Here is a 16325-nt window from a genome sequence, read left to right as displayed (position 1 = left end):
GGGGAGCTGTGGCAGGCGCCTCACGCCCTTCCCTCTCGAGGCGGCACCGGCGGAGCCGTCCGGCATTGGGCGGGAGCCGGCAGGGCAGTCCTGCACATGCGCGCGCTCCCTGACTGCTAAGGATTGCTCGGGGAGCCGTGGCAGGCACCTCACACCCTTCCCTCTCGAGGCGACACCGGCGGAGCCGTCCGGCATCGGGCGGGAGCCGGCAGGGCTTTGCACCATCTGCATCAGACGGGTCTGAATCAGGCTTGTGTCGGACACTTGGCAACTGGCATGTAAGTATTTTCCGGCGTATAAGACGAAAAATCTTGAAAATCCTCTCAAAAGTCGGGGGTCGTCTTATACGCCCAGTCGTCTTATACGCCGGAAAATACGGTATTTGAACAGGAATTAGAGTCAGACATTTCAATCAATGGGATGACACTCAGTTGAGAGTCTGGGAGGTCCTGACCTATTTAAATAGGAATTCTGGGTATCTGCTATCAAAGTCTGCTCTGTACAAAACAATGATGTGGAATTGTGTCATGGCTTGAACAAGGGAGATTTCTGAGTACCTCCCAGAAAACAATTTTTAATGCTCATCATGCTAGAAAAAGTTACAAAACTATTTCAAATGGTTTGGACTCCACCAGTACACTGTCAGGCAGGTTGTGTAGAAATTGATGCCATTCAGTATCAACATTACCCTACTCAGAAAAGGTCAACTAACTTTTTTACTTCTATGAAAAGAGATATGCTTGGCAAAAGGCAAATATTGCTTTCAGCATAAGAACCCTATCTTAAAATATGGTGGTGATATTTGGGTCTGGCCTTGTGGACAGAGGTGCTTTGCCATCATTGAAGGAACTATGAATTTTGAATTCCACAGAAAAATGACAAGGTATCTGTCCATGGACTGAATGTCAATAAAAAGTGGATCATGCAACAAGACAAGAACTCAAAACACACAAGTCATGCAACCAAAGAATGGTTAAAGCAGAAGAAAGTTTAGAATGGCCAAATCAAAGTTGTGACTTTAATCCTATAGAAATATTGTGGGAGGACATGAAGTACATATGAGAAAGCCCACCAACATCCCTGAGTTGATGCTGTTCTGTAAGGAGGAATGAGATAAAATTTCTCCAGGCTGATGTGCAGGAGTGATCAATAGTTATTGTAAATGTTAGTTGGAGTTATTGCTGCACACTTACTTTTCCACATAAAATATGAGGCTTTGGATCATTTCCTCAATAAATCAATGAACAAATATGTTTTGACTCATTTATTTAATTTCCTTCTCTTTGTCTAGTTTTAAGACTTCTGTAGAAAAGTGATCATGTTTTAAGATAGATTTATGCAGAAACATTGAAAACTCAAAGGGATTCACAAACTTTTAAGCATCTCTGTATATTAAATGTAAGACAACAGCACTTGAAACATGCCAGTCCAGGCAAGCAAAAATAAGACAAGAGCAATCATGCTTAAATTCTGTGCCAATCTCATGTTACCTCATAAGCCATGAAAAAGTTTAATCAGAATATATATTTACCAGCTATCCATCAAAATGTTTATTTCCTTAATGACATGACTAACACTTTCCAAAGAGTCATGTTAGGCTTTTAGAGAAAATATAATGATTAGTTTTATGGAATCATAAAAACTAATACATTTATTATTACATAAGCATTCATGAATTACTGTCCACTTGCAGTAATAAATGCATTCCTCTCAAGATGACATGAAATCCTTTATTATAAAAATGAAGAATGTGAACCTGCAGATTTGGACTTTAAAAAAAAAAATGATGTGGTCTGAGGTTGCTATTAGCCCAGCTGTGGGGGATGGTTTTGTTTAAATCTGACTGCTATGTGGTTAGGTCTACGAAAAATAGATGGAATAAAGGGACAGCAAATAAAAATAAGGTAAGAAGTTGAGATTGTTTTGGCTTGCTACTTATGAAAGACACAGAAATCTTGTCATAGTCTGTATTGTTACACAAACGAACAGTAATTGGCTTCATTTTTCACCTTAATTTGTTCATAAGTAGCTAACTTGCCTTCTGTGTGCGTATTGTATGAACCTTGCCTGCAAATAAGAGTCAATCCAAGAGAGTACTGGTGAGAATTTTAACAACAATTAACAGTTTTCAGTTGCAATTGAATAATCTTCCATTGTATGTATTTTAGGACTACATACTGAACTATTGAAATGCAAGAGACAGCTTCACAATACACACTTATATAAAAAAATCCTTCATATTGAAACAGTCTTGCACACCAGTATTGTTTTATTTCTGAATTCCTCAGAAACGAGTTGAAGACAGTGGTATTCTATTGACCTCTAAGCACCGAGCAAGAGGAAAGAATAATATTCTATGTTGTCTCATCCAAAGTTGCTGCATTTCCTCCACTTATTCCACACAAAAGGGGAGTATAAAATAAATCACTTGGGAGTGCCATCCACGCCCTTATTTCATGTAATATGCACATGTCTGATGGCAGGCAGGGACAGAGGAAGGGGAATGGAAGCGAGGAGGTGAAGGAGAGGTACAGAATTGTCAAAGCTGCTTTTTTCTTGAAATACTTGCTAAATTGGTGGAAGCCAAGAAATGGGAAATTTGATAACCAATTTATATATACATATATACATATACATATACATATACATATACATATACATATACATATACATATACATATACATATACATATACATATACATATACATATACATATACATATACATATACATATACATATACATATACATATACATATACATATACATATATATATATATATATATATATATATATATATATATATATATATATATATATATATTGGTTTCAAATAGTTGGCATCTGGATTACATATAAATCTATTTGTTCTCAACCACAATTAACAATATGTGTTAATAAATCCAGAAGTACTTTGACTTGGAACAGAGTTCTTATGTAAATTTCTCACTAATTTTTTTTCTACTTTACCCACTAAATGGAAGTAGCATAGAGGGTTTCGTGTTGCACCTACAAATATCTCCTGGGCTATAATATGTTTTCAGTCTTTTTTTTTCCTTGACATTCTACTGATTTACATTGCAGCCCCAGTGGCTTATAGTCTTGGCTCCTGATTTTTTTCTCCAGAATATTATGCATAGTAGAATTGGTCTCTTCAATTATTTAAAAGATTTTTCCTTTCCTTATTTTCTTCCAGTGTTGTTTATTGGATTAGAAACTTTCCAGCAAAACTGTTTTAAATATTATTGCCATTGTTATTAGTTTCTATAATGTTTTCCAGCTATTAACAACAAGTGCTTTACAACATTTTTTTTAAAGTATGAAATGTATAAAAAAATAGAATGGTAAAATAATACAGTGAAGCTTGAAATCAGGACCAAACATGAAAGGAATAATGAAAGAGCTCAAGATTGAGCAGTTCATGAAATTATACTATAGAATATGCTTAGTATACCTCCAAAGCCACCAATTTCCATTTTATATTATTTCTCATAAATATTGTAGGGCTGTAATCTGATTGAAAGCCTCTGAAAGATCAAGTAGCAGGATTTTTAAAAAGTTAAGATCCCTATTTTAAGTTGTCTCCTAGTGACTACATGAAAACAAACATATTCTTAATAATAAGGAAGAGAGCCAGTTTGGTTTAGTGGTTAAGACACCAAATTAGAAATTGGGAGATGGTAAGTTCTAGTCTCACCTTAGTCACAAAGCAACTGGGTGATCTTGGGCCACTCACTCACTCTCAGACCTAGGAAGAAGCACTTCTGAAATCTCGACAGAATTTGTCCATGCACCAAACCTGCTAGGTGACCTTGGGCCCATCACTTTCTTTTACTCTTAGAACAAGGCAATGGCAAATTACATCCAAAACCTTGCCAAGAAAACTGAAGGGACTTGTCCAGGCAATGGTCAGGAGTCAACACTGACTTGAAAACACACCTTCCTTCACCCCAAAATAAGGAAGAAGTTTAATTTTTTGATTACCTAATCTACAGTCATGACATTTCCTAATTTTTCTCACATCCAGGTGCCAACCAAGTCTGACTCTTCTTACTCTTTGGAGATCAGCCAACATTGTTAAAGGCTGCCACTTGTTATAGAAAAGGTTATAATGCCTAAAAGCCTACCCACATTTTCTTTGGAGTAACACCTGTCATGGAAACCAGCTTGAATATTATTTGTATTTCAAACACGTTGCCTGTTAACAGAACATGCTCATTTGTGGTTGCTGAGTTGGTTTGAATGACATACTGGACTATAGATTAGGGTAGGTCTGAAGGATATGCTAGGTTAATTTTGATTTATAAGAACTTAGCCATTAGAATGTTTTAGACAAGCTTTACACATCCCTCCTCTTTACAATATGGTATAATTTAGAGACCCACTCAATGAGCTATCTTCTTCAACCTGGATTCCAACAGACATGGTATTTTAGATATATATGATCATTCACAATTTGCAGATATGGCCATGCAAATTAGGAACTTGGGAAACTTTGGTTCCAGGTGTTATAGAAGGCACAAGGTTGAGGCAAACTGCCAAAGCGATACTGCATAAAATAACTGAGGGACAGCATTTTCTTTTCATGTGTAAAGATTGTTATATACGAAGTCTTGTTCCAAAACTTTTTCTGTCAGACTACCTTAGTTCAACTTTAAATAGACCTGGCTTCAATAGATTGTGAGGAAGAAATGGCATACCTCTGAGATCAACCATGTGACTGTGTAGGAATCAAGTTCCCGTAGCTTGCTCTTTTCAGCCAACCCAGTTATTCATTCTGCCTACAAATCTAACTTGACAGGTATTGATCTTCTTGAGCCTGGAATGACATTTATTACGAAATTTACAAGCAGCACAATACATTTAGATTGGCATTTGTGTACTTTTGCTTCAGTTTTGCTTTTAAGCTTTTCGGATTGTTTGATTCTATGAAACTACTTTGAAGATGACAGGGCAAGCATAGAAAAAAAAACATAATAATCACCTTATTCTTTCCAAAACTACATTTTAAAAACTTCTTTAAGACGTTTAAATGGGGAAGGGAACTTTTATAAAAGTTTAGGCCTTTATTATACTACTGTTCTTGAGAAACCCCCTACGGATTAAAATAAAAGTAGAAGCATAAAAAGTAAATGCTTCTGGAACTTGGGTTAGTAAAAAAACAAAACACACAGCAAGAGCTTTTGAGACTGAAAATTAACTAAATAGGCCTATTAAAAAGTAAGTTGGATTGAACTCGGTAGAGAGGATATTAGGATTGCAAATTAAAATAAATTAATATCTTGCTGCAAGCATTTGAGAAACTTATTTTTTAGATTTAGGTTTTTCTTAACAAAGATGTTTCTATACTTCAAAAAAAAATTTAAAGAGGTAATTTTATTTAAACTTTTAATATTTCTTCAAAAATTAATAATTGGATGCTTGCCTTTGAACCTATCATGTAAAAAAAGTATTACTTTCCTTAAAATGTTTAGATGGCTTTGAGAGATGTTGGACTTGGTTGAATAGAGAAATGTTTGATATGGTTGGACTTTCCAAAACAGTGTATTCCATAAGAAAGCCGACCAAGGAATGAATATCGCTCTCCCTGCTCACTTTTTAAAAAATGCATATATATGGATAGATGTGTATGTATGTATATGTGTGTGTATACATCTCTGTCTGTCTGTCTGTCTCTCTCTCTCTCTCTCTCTCTCTGTTTGTGTGTGTGTCTGTGTCTGTGTGTCACCAGGCCTTTGGTAAGGATTACTCAACCATTGTAATTTAGGTTCGTTTCTTTTTCTTTCCACCCAGTTTGTTATTTTGCCATTTCTGCTTTGGTTTGGGCTCATTTTTGTGGGGGAGGGGTTGAGGGATACTTGTTTTATTGTCTTATTTATCTTTTAAATCATTTGTATACTGCCCAGAGTTGTTAGGAGTTGGGTGGGACATAATTTTTTATATATAAAATATGTACAGTTTTGGAGAAGTATAGCAAGGCTGAGAGAAAAACAAGAAAAACAAGAGAGGATCTGGGAAATCAAGGCCAAAGTGGTCCCAGTGATGATAGGAGCACACAGGCTGTGATTCCTAAACTGGGAGAGTGGCTCCAATAGATCCCAGGAACATCAAAACTCTGTGCTAGGAACAGCTGCTGGGAACAGATTAGTTACTGCACAAAAAACATCACACTCCCAGGCGTTTGATTGAGGAAACCACCCACTGGGTTGAGAAGGGAATTTTTTAAAACTTATATACATATAATTATTTTTATCTTTATATTTTATAAAATAATTGAACTACATTAACAAGGAAAATAGTACTAAAACAATTATATTCACTATAGCCTCCACCACTAGGGGGATGCTGTTTGCAGTTGTGCAAAGTCATCCTTTCTGAGAGTTTAAATTTTAATTAAGAAAAACTTATATACGATCTTTGCTAGAAACATAGGTTAGGATACAATTCTTTGCACATTCTTTTATGACCTGAGGATTCATCTGCAGAAAAAAAATAGAACATTGTGTGGACAGAATAGTGTTGGTTTTGTTGTTATTTCATACTTCTCAGATTTAGCCATGTCAGCCATATTGCCTGAGCTTTGGTTCAAATTGACCTCATTCATTTTTTCCTTCCATTATTCTTTAACATAAAATTAGTTTTCCTTCCTGCTAATAATTGATGCAAAATATGATCTTGGAGGATGTTTTCAAGCATTTTACCAAGGCTTTAAAACTTTAAATGAACAGTTAAGCCGTTAATGGCAAACATGCATTTACCTGCTATACTAAGATAAACGGAACATTGAAATGCTGAGCATATAAAAAGAAGTTCTTTTTGTTCTTTAGATAGGATTAATTATATAAAGGACAAGTTAAAGAAAACTACTGGTCAGGAAGAAATGAGAATAAATCCCCAATGTACTATGTGAACTATAATTGAATTCAAATAATCACACAAATATTTTTATCTGTTTATTAAATAGTTCCATAGAATGTCTGACTCCTATAGATGCCAAGTTCTTTGCATAATAAAAATAAGTCAGAATAATAAAATAGGTTGATGTGGGATTCCAGCCATGCAAGGCTCTTTGCTTCCTTTCAACTTTGAGGGCAAGACTGTCTTTTCCGGTTCTCCAACCTTAGAATTGGCACACATAGAAGCATAGTTATACAACAGTGTTCTTTTTCAGAAATAAAGAGAGGAAATATCTTCTATATAACTATGACCCAACCATTATTTTTAAAAGCACTACACATGATCAGCACATTGTTGTATTCCATATTAGTATACACTGATTTTGATGTACCTCAGAATGTTCAAGGACAGTTTTTGCATTTTGATTGTAGCCATATAGAAATCAAGTGAATTAAGACAATACGTATGGGGAAAAATGTATGATTTTGTTGATATTTTCTCTATTTTTAACATGTAGTTAACTGTAATGTTGTAGTCCAGGGGTAGGCAACCTTGGCTCTTTTATAACTCGTAGACTTCGACTCCCAGAATTCCTGAGCCAGCCAAGCTGGCTCAGGAATTATGGGAGTTGAAGTCCACGAGTCGTAAAAGAGCCAAGGTTGCCTACCCCTGTTGTAGTCACATCTGTAATAGGGACAGCAGTATAAATCAAATAAACAGAATAAAAGAATAATAATAGAGTTGGAATGGATCTCGAAGGCCTTCTAGTCCAACCGCCTGCTCAAGCAGGAGACCTATACCATTCCAGACAAGTGGCTGTCCAGTCTCTTCTTGAAAGCCTCCATTGATGGAGCACCCACAACTTCTGAAGGCAAGCCATTCCACTGGTGGATTGTTCTCACTGTTAGGAAGTTTCTCCTTAGTTCTAGGTTGCATTTTCCCTGTAAATGCAAATGCATTTTTACTGTACCAAATGTACTAACATGTATTAGAACTATCTGTAACTCTGTTTATCTCTGAACACATTAGCATCAGCAGAAATTTAATCTAAAGCTAGAGAGGTTTAAGGAGATGGTACAATACTAGCTCCATGTAAAATAAATGCAAAGAGGGTATTTTTTTTTTAGAGAAAGAGGAGATATTTATATTTATTTCGTACATAGATCGCCATTAAGATGAAGTCCTGGTAAAATGCATCAGGGAAATTCAAACAAAAAGCAGGTAGAGCAGTTATACTAGTAGAAATTTTAGGATAAATTATAAGGTATATAATTATATAAGTTAAATTTAATGTTACAAAGGTTCTGGGCTGATGCAGAAGTAAAGATGGAAATGAGGTTCTGCCACATATAAATCAAGCACTGTGGCAGCTTAAAACAGAAAACAACATCCAAGGTAAACAAATATTCTCTCAGATGATCCTCTTCAAACATCAAGCGTAGCGTTTCTTCAGAAAGCACAGCCTGTTATGTCCACCCTCCTGAATTTCTGGAAAAAGCACATCCTGCTCACTTTGTAGTAATCCTAACCACAAAAGTGTTCTTTGTTTTTCCCTCTCAGAAAAGTAATAATGGTGAATGTCACTTGCTGGCTCTCGTTCCAAAACTGAGAAATTCATAGCAATTGAAACAAGAGCCAAGTAAACGTCTATGATTTTGTAAAAAAAAACACAACAACCCACCATTGATTCAACTAGTTGGTGGTATGCCTAGATTAAACAGCCAGTAAGAGTAAGCAACACTTAAGACATACTTTGCATTTGACATGCCATTAGAACCATTGAAAAGAAGGAGGTGCTAGACAATCCTACCTTCAGTTGAAGAAACGGAAAAAATTGGGTGAGTTTGTTACAGTTATAAAAATGTTCCTTTTCAGCAGTTCTTATGCCCATGCTCCTTTGTTGCTTACTTTAGACAAAATCTCTCAAAAGATACAGATTTAGCCCGTTTTAAAGAACTACCCTAGTGAAAGCACAATGTCTATTTCTCATTGCTTCTGTCTGATCAGGACCTTGATATATTCATGATTTTGTGCTATCATTTATTGTATCCATCCTACTTGTGGCTGAACTTTAGAACAAATTGTGGTGATTGCCACTGCTATCTTTGTTAGAGTTACTATAATGTGTTTTATGTAATTTTATTGCATTGCAAGTCTTTTCTTCAAAAACGTTTTTTTTAATAATAATGACAAGTTTATTGTTGACTTATCTGATCTACCTACTGCTGCAGATCATAAACAGCAAAGAATATAGGGCCAGTTGCTGGGCAGTGAAGCAAAGAATAAACCTCTTGCTATTCCTAAGTACAGCATAAAATGGTAATGTGTACAACATTAACAAAAGCTGATACTGATATTTCCTGACAGTTAGAACAATTAATCAGTGGTACAACCTGCCTCCAGAGGCTGTGAATGCTCCAAAACTGGAAGTTTTTAACTAGAAACTGGGCAGCCATTTGTTTGAAATGGTATAGGGTTTCCTGCCTGAGCAGGGGGTTGGACTAGATGACCTCCAAGGTCCCTTCCAACTTTATTACTATTACTATTAATTGACTCTTGGTTCAGAAGACTAGTTACTGTAATATTTCTTCATTAGTTTGCTCATGTAACTATCCTAACTTGCTAAATTCTATATGCTTCTCCTTGGATATCATTTCTGATGAGTGTTAGTTTGGACTGATCTTGTTTCAGCTTTTCATTTTATGCTGATATAGTTCTGTATTATGTGCGCTGTCAGGACCCACTCCAATCCACATCTTAGGAAATAAGAACTCTTGGAGCCAGGTTTGTCCAAAAAGAAAAGTTTACTAGGATAAGATCGGTTGTGGCAATACAAGACGAGATCTGACATTGAGTTACATTTCAGTCCGATATAAAGCATTCCCGTTTCAGCCCCCTCCTCTCAATCCATTTGGTCAGGCTCACATCATTTACTTAGGTGTCAGGCCCTTCCGTGGGAAAGGGAAATCTTGTGTTTATTGTTATTGCTTCTTCCTTTCCATTGCAAATGGAGATGCATCCCAGATCTCTCTCTCCCCCTGTTCCCTCCAGATCAAAAGCTTCCCTGGTCTTTGAAAACAGCCTACTGCAATCTGAATAACCATCCTCTCCCCCCCCCCTCAGAGAGATGGCAGAATCCCCAGAATAAGCACGATATTCTAACCATACATTTATGAAATGTGATATAAATGGATTCTGACACAGCTAGTTCTGATTGTGGTAAAATTCTTCACAAGCAGGATTCAAGTTGGCCAATATGAGATTCCAGACATATACCATATATGACCTAGCCTTCTAAAATACATGCTTCTCCTAAAGCCTTTGTTCCTCTGGTGATATATTTATCAAAGCTAGAAAAAACTTGTCTGTCACAGTAATCAACTGCTGTTAAGATTCCAAGAGTACTTGACTTTTGCATGTAATGCCTATCATCATAGTGGCTTTTTAAGTGTGCTAGCAAAAGGTAGCACCAGATTCATTTGCACATAGTTTAAATAACATTTTAATCACTTCAATCTCCTTTTATAATTATTAGAGAAGGTTCTCCCAAAGTGGAAATTGTTATTATCGACATTTATATAACCACATTATTTGAGTTCCCAAAGAAATTGTTAGATTTTCTCAGGACTCACAACTATTCAGCACATGTCTATTGCCATGGGAATCAGATTTAATCTAATTTTTTGTGCAAAATAAAATTATTCTATTTTGCTAGAATTGTGCAGCCAATTAAACAGTTTATATTTCCTTGTTCTCTTCTATTTATATTTTTTCTACTGAAAATGTTCATTTGATAACATGAAATATATGTGTTTGATTTCAAATTGGAGTCAGATATATGGACTGAGATGATTGCAATGGCTTTTACATATTTGTTAAGTATTATCTTGACAATTTTCATAGATCTCCATATTCTGAATCTTTTATATGTATTCATGCATTGGCATTGGCATCCTTCAGTCTCGAGAGACTATGGTATAATTTTATATGTAATACAGGGATATTGGTTACATTATTTAGCTTTTAATCCAGTATCCTGAATGATATAAAAATTACGAGCTGCAATTTTAAATTCTTTGTGTGCAGTGGCAGCTGCGGACAATTTTACACTACTCAACTATCTCCTTATTAAAGCAATGGCCAGTGCTGTCAGTTCTGACAATTCTTATCACCTTAGTGAAAAATAGAAATGGGAAAGTCAAATTACTTAATACCTGCCATTTCTTAGCTGCTGTTTTATAGTTTGAAGACTAGGTTTTATGAACAAAAAGAAATGAAATTTACAAAAGGATTATTCTTAGTATTTCTAGAACAAGTATCAGTCAGTGAATTGCTATTATGCAAAATGGCTTTTAGACACCATGAGAAAGTATTTGTGAGAACATTATTTTAGAAGCAGAGTACTATAGGCATCATTTATACTAAGATAAAGCCAAAACCTTGGCAGGTCCATACCCTGCCAGGGCTTTGGCAGGTATTTTAGGCTAGGGCTTTTCAACCTTTTCACCCACTTTTAGGATATGGAAACATCCGAGTACCACCAGTTGCCTAGCAAGGTGTCAAAAAAAAAAGGGAAAAAGTGATGAAGTACAGATAGTCCTCAACTTACAACAGTTCACTTAGTGACTGTTCAAAGTAACAATGGCACTGAAAAAAGTGCCCCCCAAGCCACAGCCAAGCAAGACACCTGCCTGCCCGCCCGGCAGAGGTTTTCCTCCTGTCTGAGGTTTTCATTGTTGTGAGCATTTCTGTTGAGGATTGGCAGCGGGGGTGGGGTGGGGAAGTGTTTGGTTTTTATTCCCTCCCCTCTGCTGGGTGGTTGCAGCAGGTTTTGATCACTTCACATGACCCTGGAACACTATGACCATCATAAATATGAATCAGTTGCCAAGCATCCGAATGTAAATCACAAGACCCTGGGGATGCTGCAACATTCCAGCTGATTGGCACTTCTTCTGGGCTCAGCAGATGCACTGGGATCAGTGCTGAGCTCCAGCTGGAGCCTGGCGCTGATCCTGGCACTTCCACTGAGCCCTGACAGCCCCGAAGAAGCACCAATCAGCTGGAAAGCGGTGCTGATCCTGGAGCTTTCACTGAGCCCTGACAGCCCTGCAGCTCCAGCTATCTCTCGCTCAGGCTTGTGCGGTGCTGCCACCGGTTCAGCTCATTTCCCCTTCCCCCGCTACCACTTTTCTAGTATGGTCGCGTACCACCTGCCAGGTGCCAATTTACCATAGGTGGTACCTGTACCACTGGTTGAAAAGCCCTGTTTTAGGCAACCAGTTTGACCAGTCAATGAAAGGAAAATGTGAGTTTGTATATCTAACTATATGTTAAAATCATGGAATATAGGCACCTAATGAAGAATTTAAATTCTGTTGATTCTTTTGATTTAATAAACTTTGGTTTGCACAATTGTAGCTTATGAATGAACATTTCTTTCAAATATTTATATGTAGATTTATTTATTTAGTTCAGCTGAACTCTGGACATAAAGTTGTACCACTTCAATTCTGTTCCAACCAGAAATGTAATTTTTAGTTTAGTTCTAGTTTAGGATTATAGCTGATGCAATTTATTCAATAAAGTTTATGATATTATGTTTGATAAAATGGTAAAAATATGGGCTGGAAGATATAACTTCTAGGAGAATTCATTACTGGCTAAATGATTGTATCCAGAGTATATTAAAAAATGGGTCGGTTTGTATACTATCTTAAATGCAGTGCTGGTCCTTGTTATAAGCGTTATGTTTACCTTATATGCAGCTCTATTATTTATCTCTATTGTATTTGTTTCCTGTGTCATATTGCTACTCTGTAATTCATCTCTGTTGATACTCTGTGATACATTTCCTGTTCCTGTTGCTGTACACTCTCAAGATGCTTGTTGCACAGTGAGGCCTTGTATTGTATTTACTGACTCCACATGAAACATGGTGTCAGAAGCATCTGAATCTGCGCTGTCTCCTCACATTTGATGCATGCCAATCTAGCACTCGCGGCCCTGTCCTGGAAGCTGAGCATTTGAAGCAAGAAAACCAGCATCATGACAGCTGCTAACAGTATACCCCTGCCTGAGGCAATGAGGGTGAATTGCAGCAGTAACTGGGCCAACTTCAGAGCAGACTTTGAGGATTACTCCCTAGCACCAGACTTAACTGACAAATCAGCAGCAGTGCAGGCAGCCACACTGAGAAGACTTATGGGCAGTGAATGCCTCCATGTTTACAAGCATAATTTAACCTTGACATAGGTGTGATGCTAAAGCCATCCTAGATGCCTTAGAAGTCTTTTTCAGACCCTCTAAAAATGTCATATAAGAGATATAATTTTGGCAAGCAAGAAGAAGGTGAAGCAATATACAGTTTTGTCACGGCTAAGAGAAAAAGCTGCAAGCTGTGATTATGGCTCTCTGAGAGATGAACATATTCATGATAAAATAGTTCTGGGTATCACTAATGAAAGCACATGCCACCGCTTTTTCAGAGAACATGATTTAAGCTTATAAGCTGCAATTGAGATATGCCTTACCACAGAACTTACAGACAAATGGTTGAGAGCCTTGGAGCAGGATGAACAGATTGGCAGTGTCGATGCAGCCTACAAACAACAGCTAAGCATGAAGAACCACTAGCACAAGCATCAGCACAAAATTCATCTACACCACTCACCGGGGAACAACCCAGTATCATGCAAGTATTGTGGCAGTGTGCATGTACGAGAGAAAGAGCAGTGTCCTGCATATGGGAAAACCTGCAGAGCTTGCGGGAGGCCAAATCATTTTGTACAAATGTGTCTCAAGTAAAATGGAAGTGAGGAAGCTGCACACCACTGAGCAAATGTCAGATCCTGAGGATGCACACTTGTTTATCACCAGTGTGGTTTACACAAAAGAATGCATTGGTGCTGTAAACTCTAAGGGTAAAAATGGTTTGTAAATCTCAGATTAAACAATATAATCCAACCCTGCCTGTTGGACTCAGATGCAACATGTAATGTATGAGTTTAAAGGACAAAATGAAACTGGCACCTGAGATACCTCTTCAGTCTAGTAGCACCAAACTGAAATTATATTCAGGAGAAGTAATGGAATTATTGGGTCTTTTCTAAACAGAATGCAGCGCACATGGGGGTATCCACAAATGTGAATTTGAGATTGTGGAAGCCAATCAGAAACCACTATTGTCTGGATCAACATGTGAGTGTGATGCAGTTCACCATTCCAGCTGAGTTACACAATGTCGAGATTCACCCCTCATGTCCTTGGCAGATCATCAGTATAGATTTGTTCAACTATGCATGAAAAGAGTACCTGATACTAGTTGATCATTATTCAGACTTTAGGGAAATTGAACTTTTTCCTGACTTGTCTGCTGAAACTACCATTAAGAGATGAAAGACTCAGTTTGCACATCATGGCCAACCAGATAAAGTGATCTCTGATAATGGCCCTCAGTTTGCAAGTCTACAATTTAGGAAATTTGCTACTAAGTGGGAATTTGAGCATGTGACATCCTCACCACGTCATCCACAAGCTAATGGCAAAGCTGAATCAGCTGTAAAGACTGTTAAGAATTTATGCAAGACAGCACAAAGTGATGGTAAAGACCCATGGAAGGCCATTCTACATTGGAGAAATACTCTAACGGAGGCCATGCATAGTAGTCTGGCACAGTGACTGATATCAAGGAGACTAAAAACTTCTTTACCAGTGGCAAATAAGATGCTTGAGCCATCTGTGATACAAGGTGTCCCAGAAAAGTTATGGCTTAAGAGACAAGTATTCAAGGCAAGATATGAGAAATGAGCCAGAGATTTGCCAGAATTGAATATTGGGGAATGAGTCCATATGAAATCGCTGCCTGTAGATCAAACAAGTTGCTGGAAAATGGGTATCTGTTTACAACAGGTGGCACTACGCTTCTATCTAGTGGACGTTGATAGAATTCTTTATCATCGCAATCATGTGGATCTGGTGTGGCTCAGTAGCCTGACTCACAGCCTGACTCTTCATATCCAGTGGACAGGTCTGACTCACCTGGTATTACTGGGCCACACTTACCCACTGGCAATAGGGAATGCACAGTACTGATGCCCCAGACCAATGCTGATAACAGTCCTGAGTGAGCCAGTATACCTGACTGCAGTCAAAGGCAGAATGTCCCAGTAAGTAGTGAAAAGAGCTAAAAACCTCAGCAAGTTCAGAGAAACTCTTAGTACAAAGAGGGGCAGTCTTCACCTGTAGTGGCAGACGTTCTCAACCACCCAACAGACTCAACTTATAGGAAGTGTTATTACTGGCTCTCATGCAAAATTTCATAATGTTGTTTGGTTATCATGAAAAGGGGAAGATGTTATGGGTGTTCTGTTTACCTTATATGCTGCTCTATCATTCATTTCTAATGTAATTGTTTCTTGTGTCGTATTGCTACTCTGTCATTTATCTCTATTATTCCTGTGATACATTTCCTGTTCCTCTCTCTCTCTCTCTCTCTCTCTCTCTCTCTCTCTCTCTCTCTCTCTCTCTCTCTCTCTCTCTCTAAGATGGCTGTGGCACAGCGAGGGCTTGTATTTACTGACTCTACATGAAACAGTCCTGTGCTTTGTGTGTTGTTCCTATTTTAGTTTAGTTTACTGTAGTTTAGTTTATTATCAAATATTATATCTTTATTTAGAGACACTCATCTCACTCTCAGAGCAACTCTTTATTACCAAGCTGGAGAAAGGGGCTGAAAGGATGATTATCAGTTTAGCAATTGATGCAAAACTAGGAAGTGCGGCTAATACTCTGGAGGAGAAAGGTGGTTATAATATTTTTTATTAAAGTTTGTCATGAGATAAAATATAAATAAAAAGAAAGATTGAAAAAAGATACAGAAGGAAAAGGAAAAAGGAACAAAAATAGTGACTTCTGACTTTGTCCAGTGCAGTGGCACAGAAGAAAAATTGCAAGCTTAACCTTTTACTTTAGATTTATTGTTATTTCAAACTATTTCCATGACTTCAAATACATTGTCTGCTAATGAATATGTTATTGCCATAAACTGTTGTTGATATATGGAAAATTAATATGTTAAAGAGTGTATGATTCATGGGGCAAAGAACTCTGGTGATAATATAATGATTGATTAATGGGAAAATTCAAGGGTTCTTTGCCCCTTGAATCATACAATGTTTAACATACTCATTTTCCATATTTCAACAATAGTTTATAAATCTTGGCAATAATATATTCACCACTATTGCAAATAATATCTTCATCATTAGCACACAATGTATTTTCAAACTCATTTTTTGAAGACTGAAAGCCATGGCTTTTCTTATCTATATTAAATCTTTATTTTAATTGTAGTGATGTGAGCCAGTGACAAACAAGTTCCAATTCCAATTCTTCTTTCAGCTTCAAGTTAGGTTCACTTTGAATA

The 16325-nt window shown here is 37.1% G+C and overlaps 1 protein-coding gene across 3 annotated transcripts in view; it reads left to right on the top strand.

Moving 5' to 3' along the window:
- The first annotated feature begins 2500 nt into the window (after window positions 1–2500).
- Window positions 2501–16325, top strand: part of MME (membrane metalloendopeptidase) — a 130675-nt gene continuing 116850 nt past the window's right edge. The window contains exon 1 of one of the 3 annotated variants that reach the window (XM_081329200.1): window positions 2501–2528. The gene's annotated coding sequence lies outside the window, so the exon portion shown is untranslated. Of the gene's footprint in view, window positions 2529–8608; window positions 8737–16325 lie in introns of those variants that run through there. The other 2 variants (XM_081329199.1, XM_081329201.1) reach the window with 2 other exon arrangements.

The sequence above is a fragment of the Vipera berus genome (assembly GCF_964194415.1).
Source record: "Vipera berus genome assembly, chromosome: 5".
In the NCBI taxonomy this organism is placed as follows: Eukaryota; Metazoa; Chordata; class Lepidosauria; order Squamata; family Viperidae; genus Vipera; species Vipera berus.
This window is presented reverse-complemented; position numbering and strand designations above follow the sequence as displayed.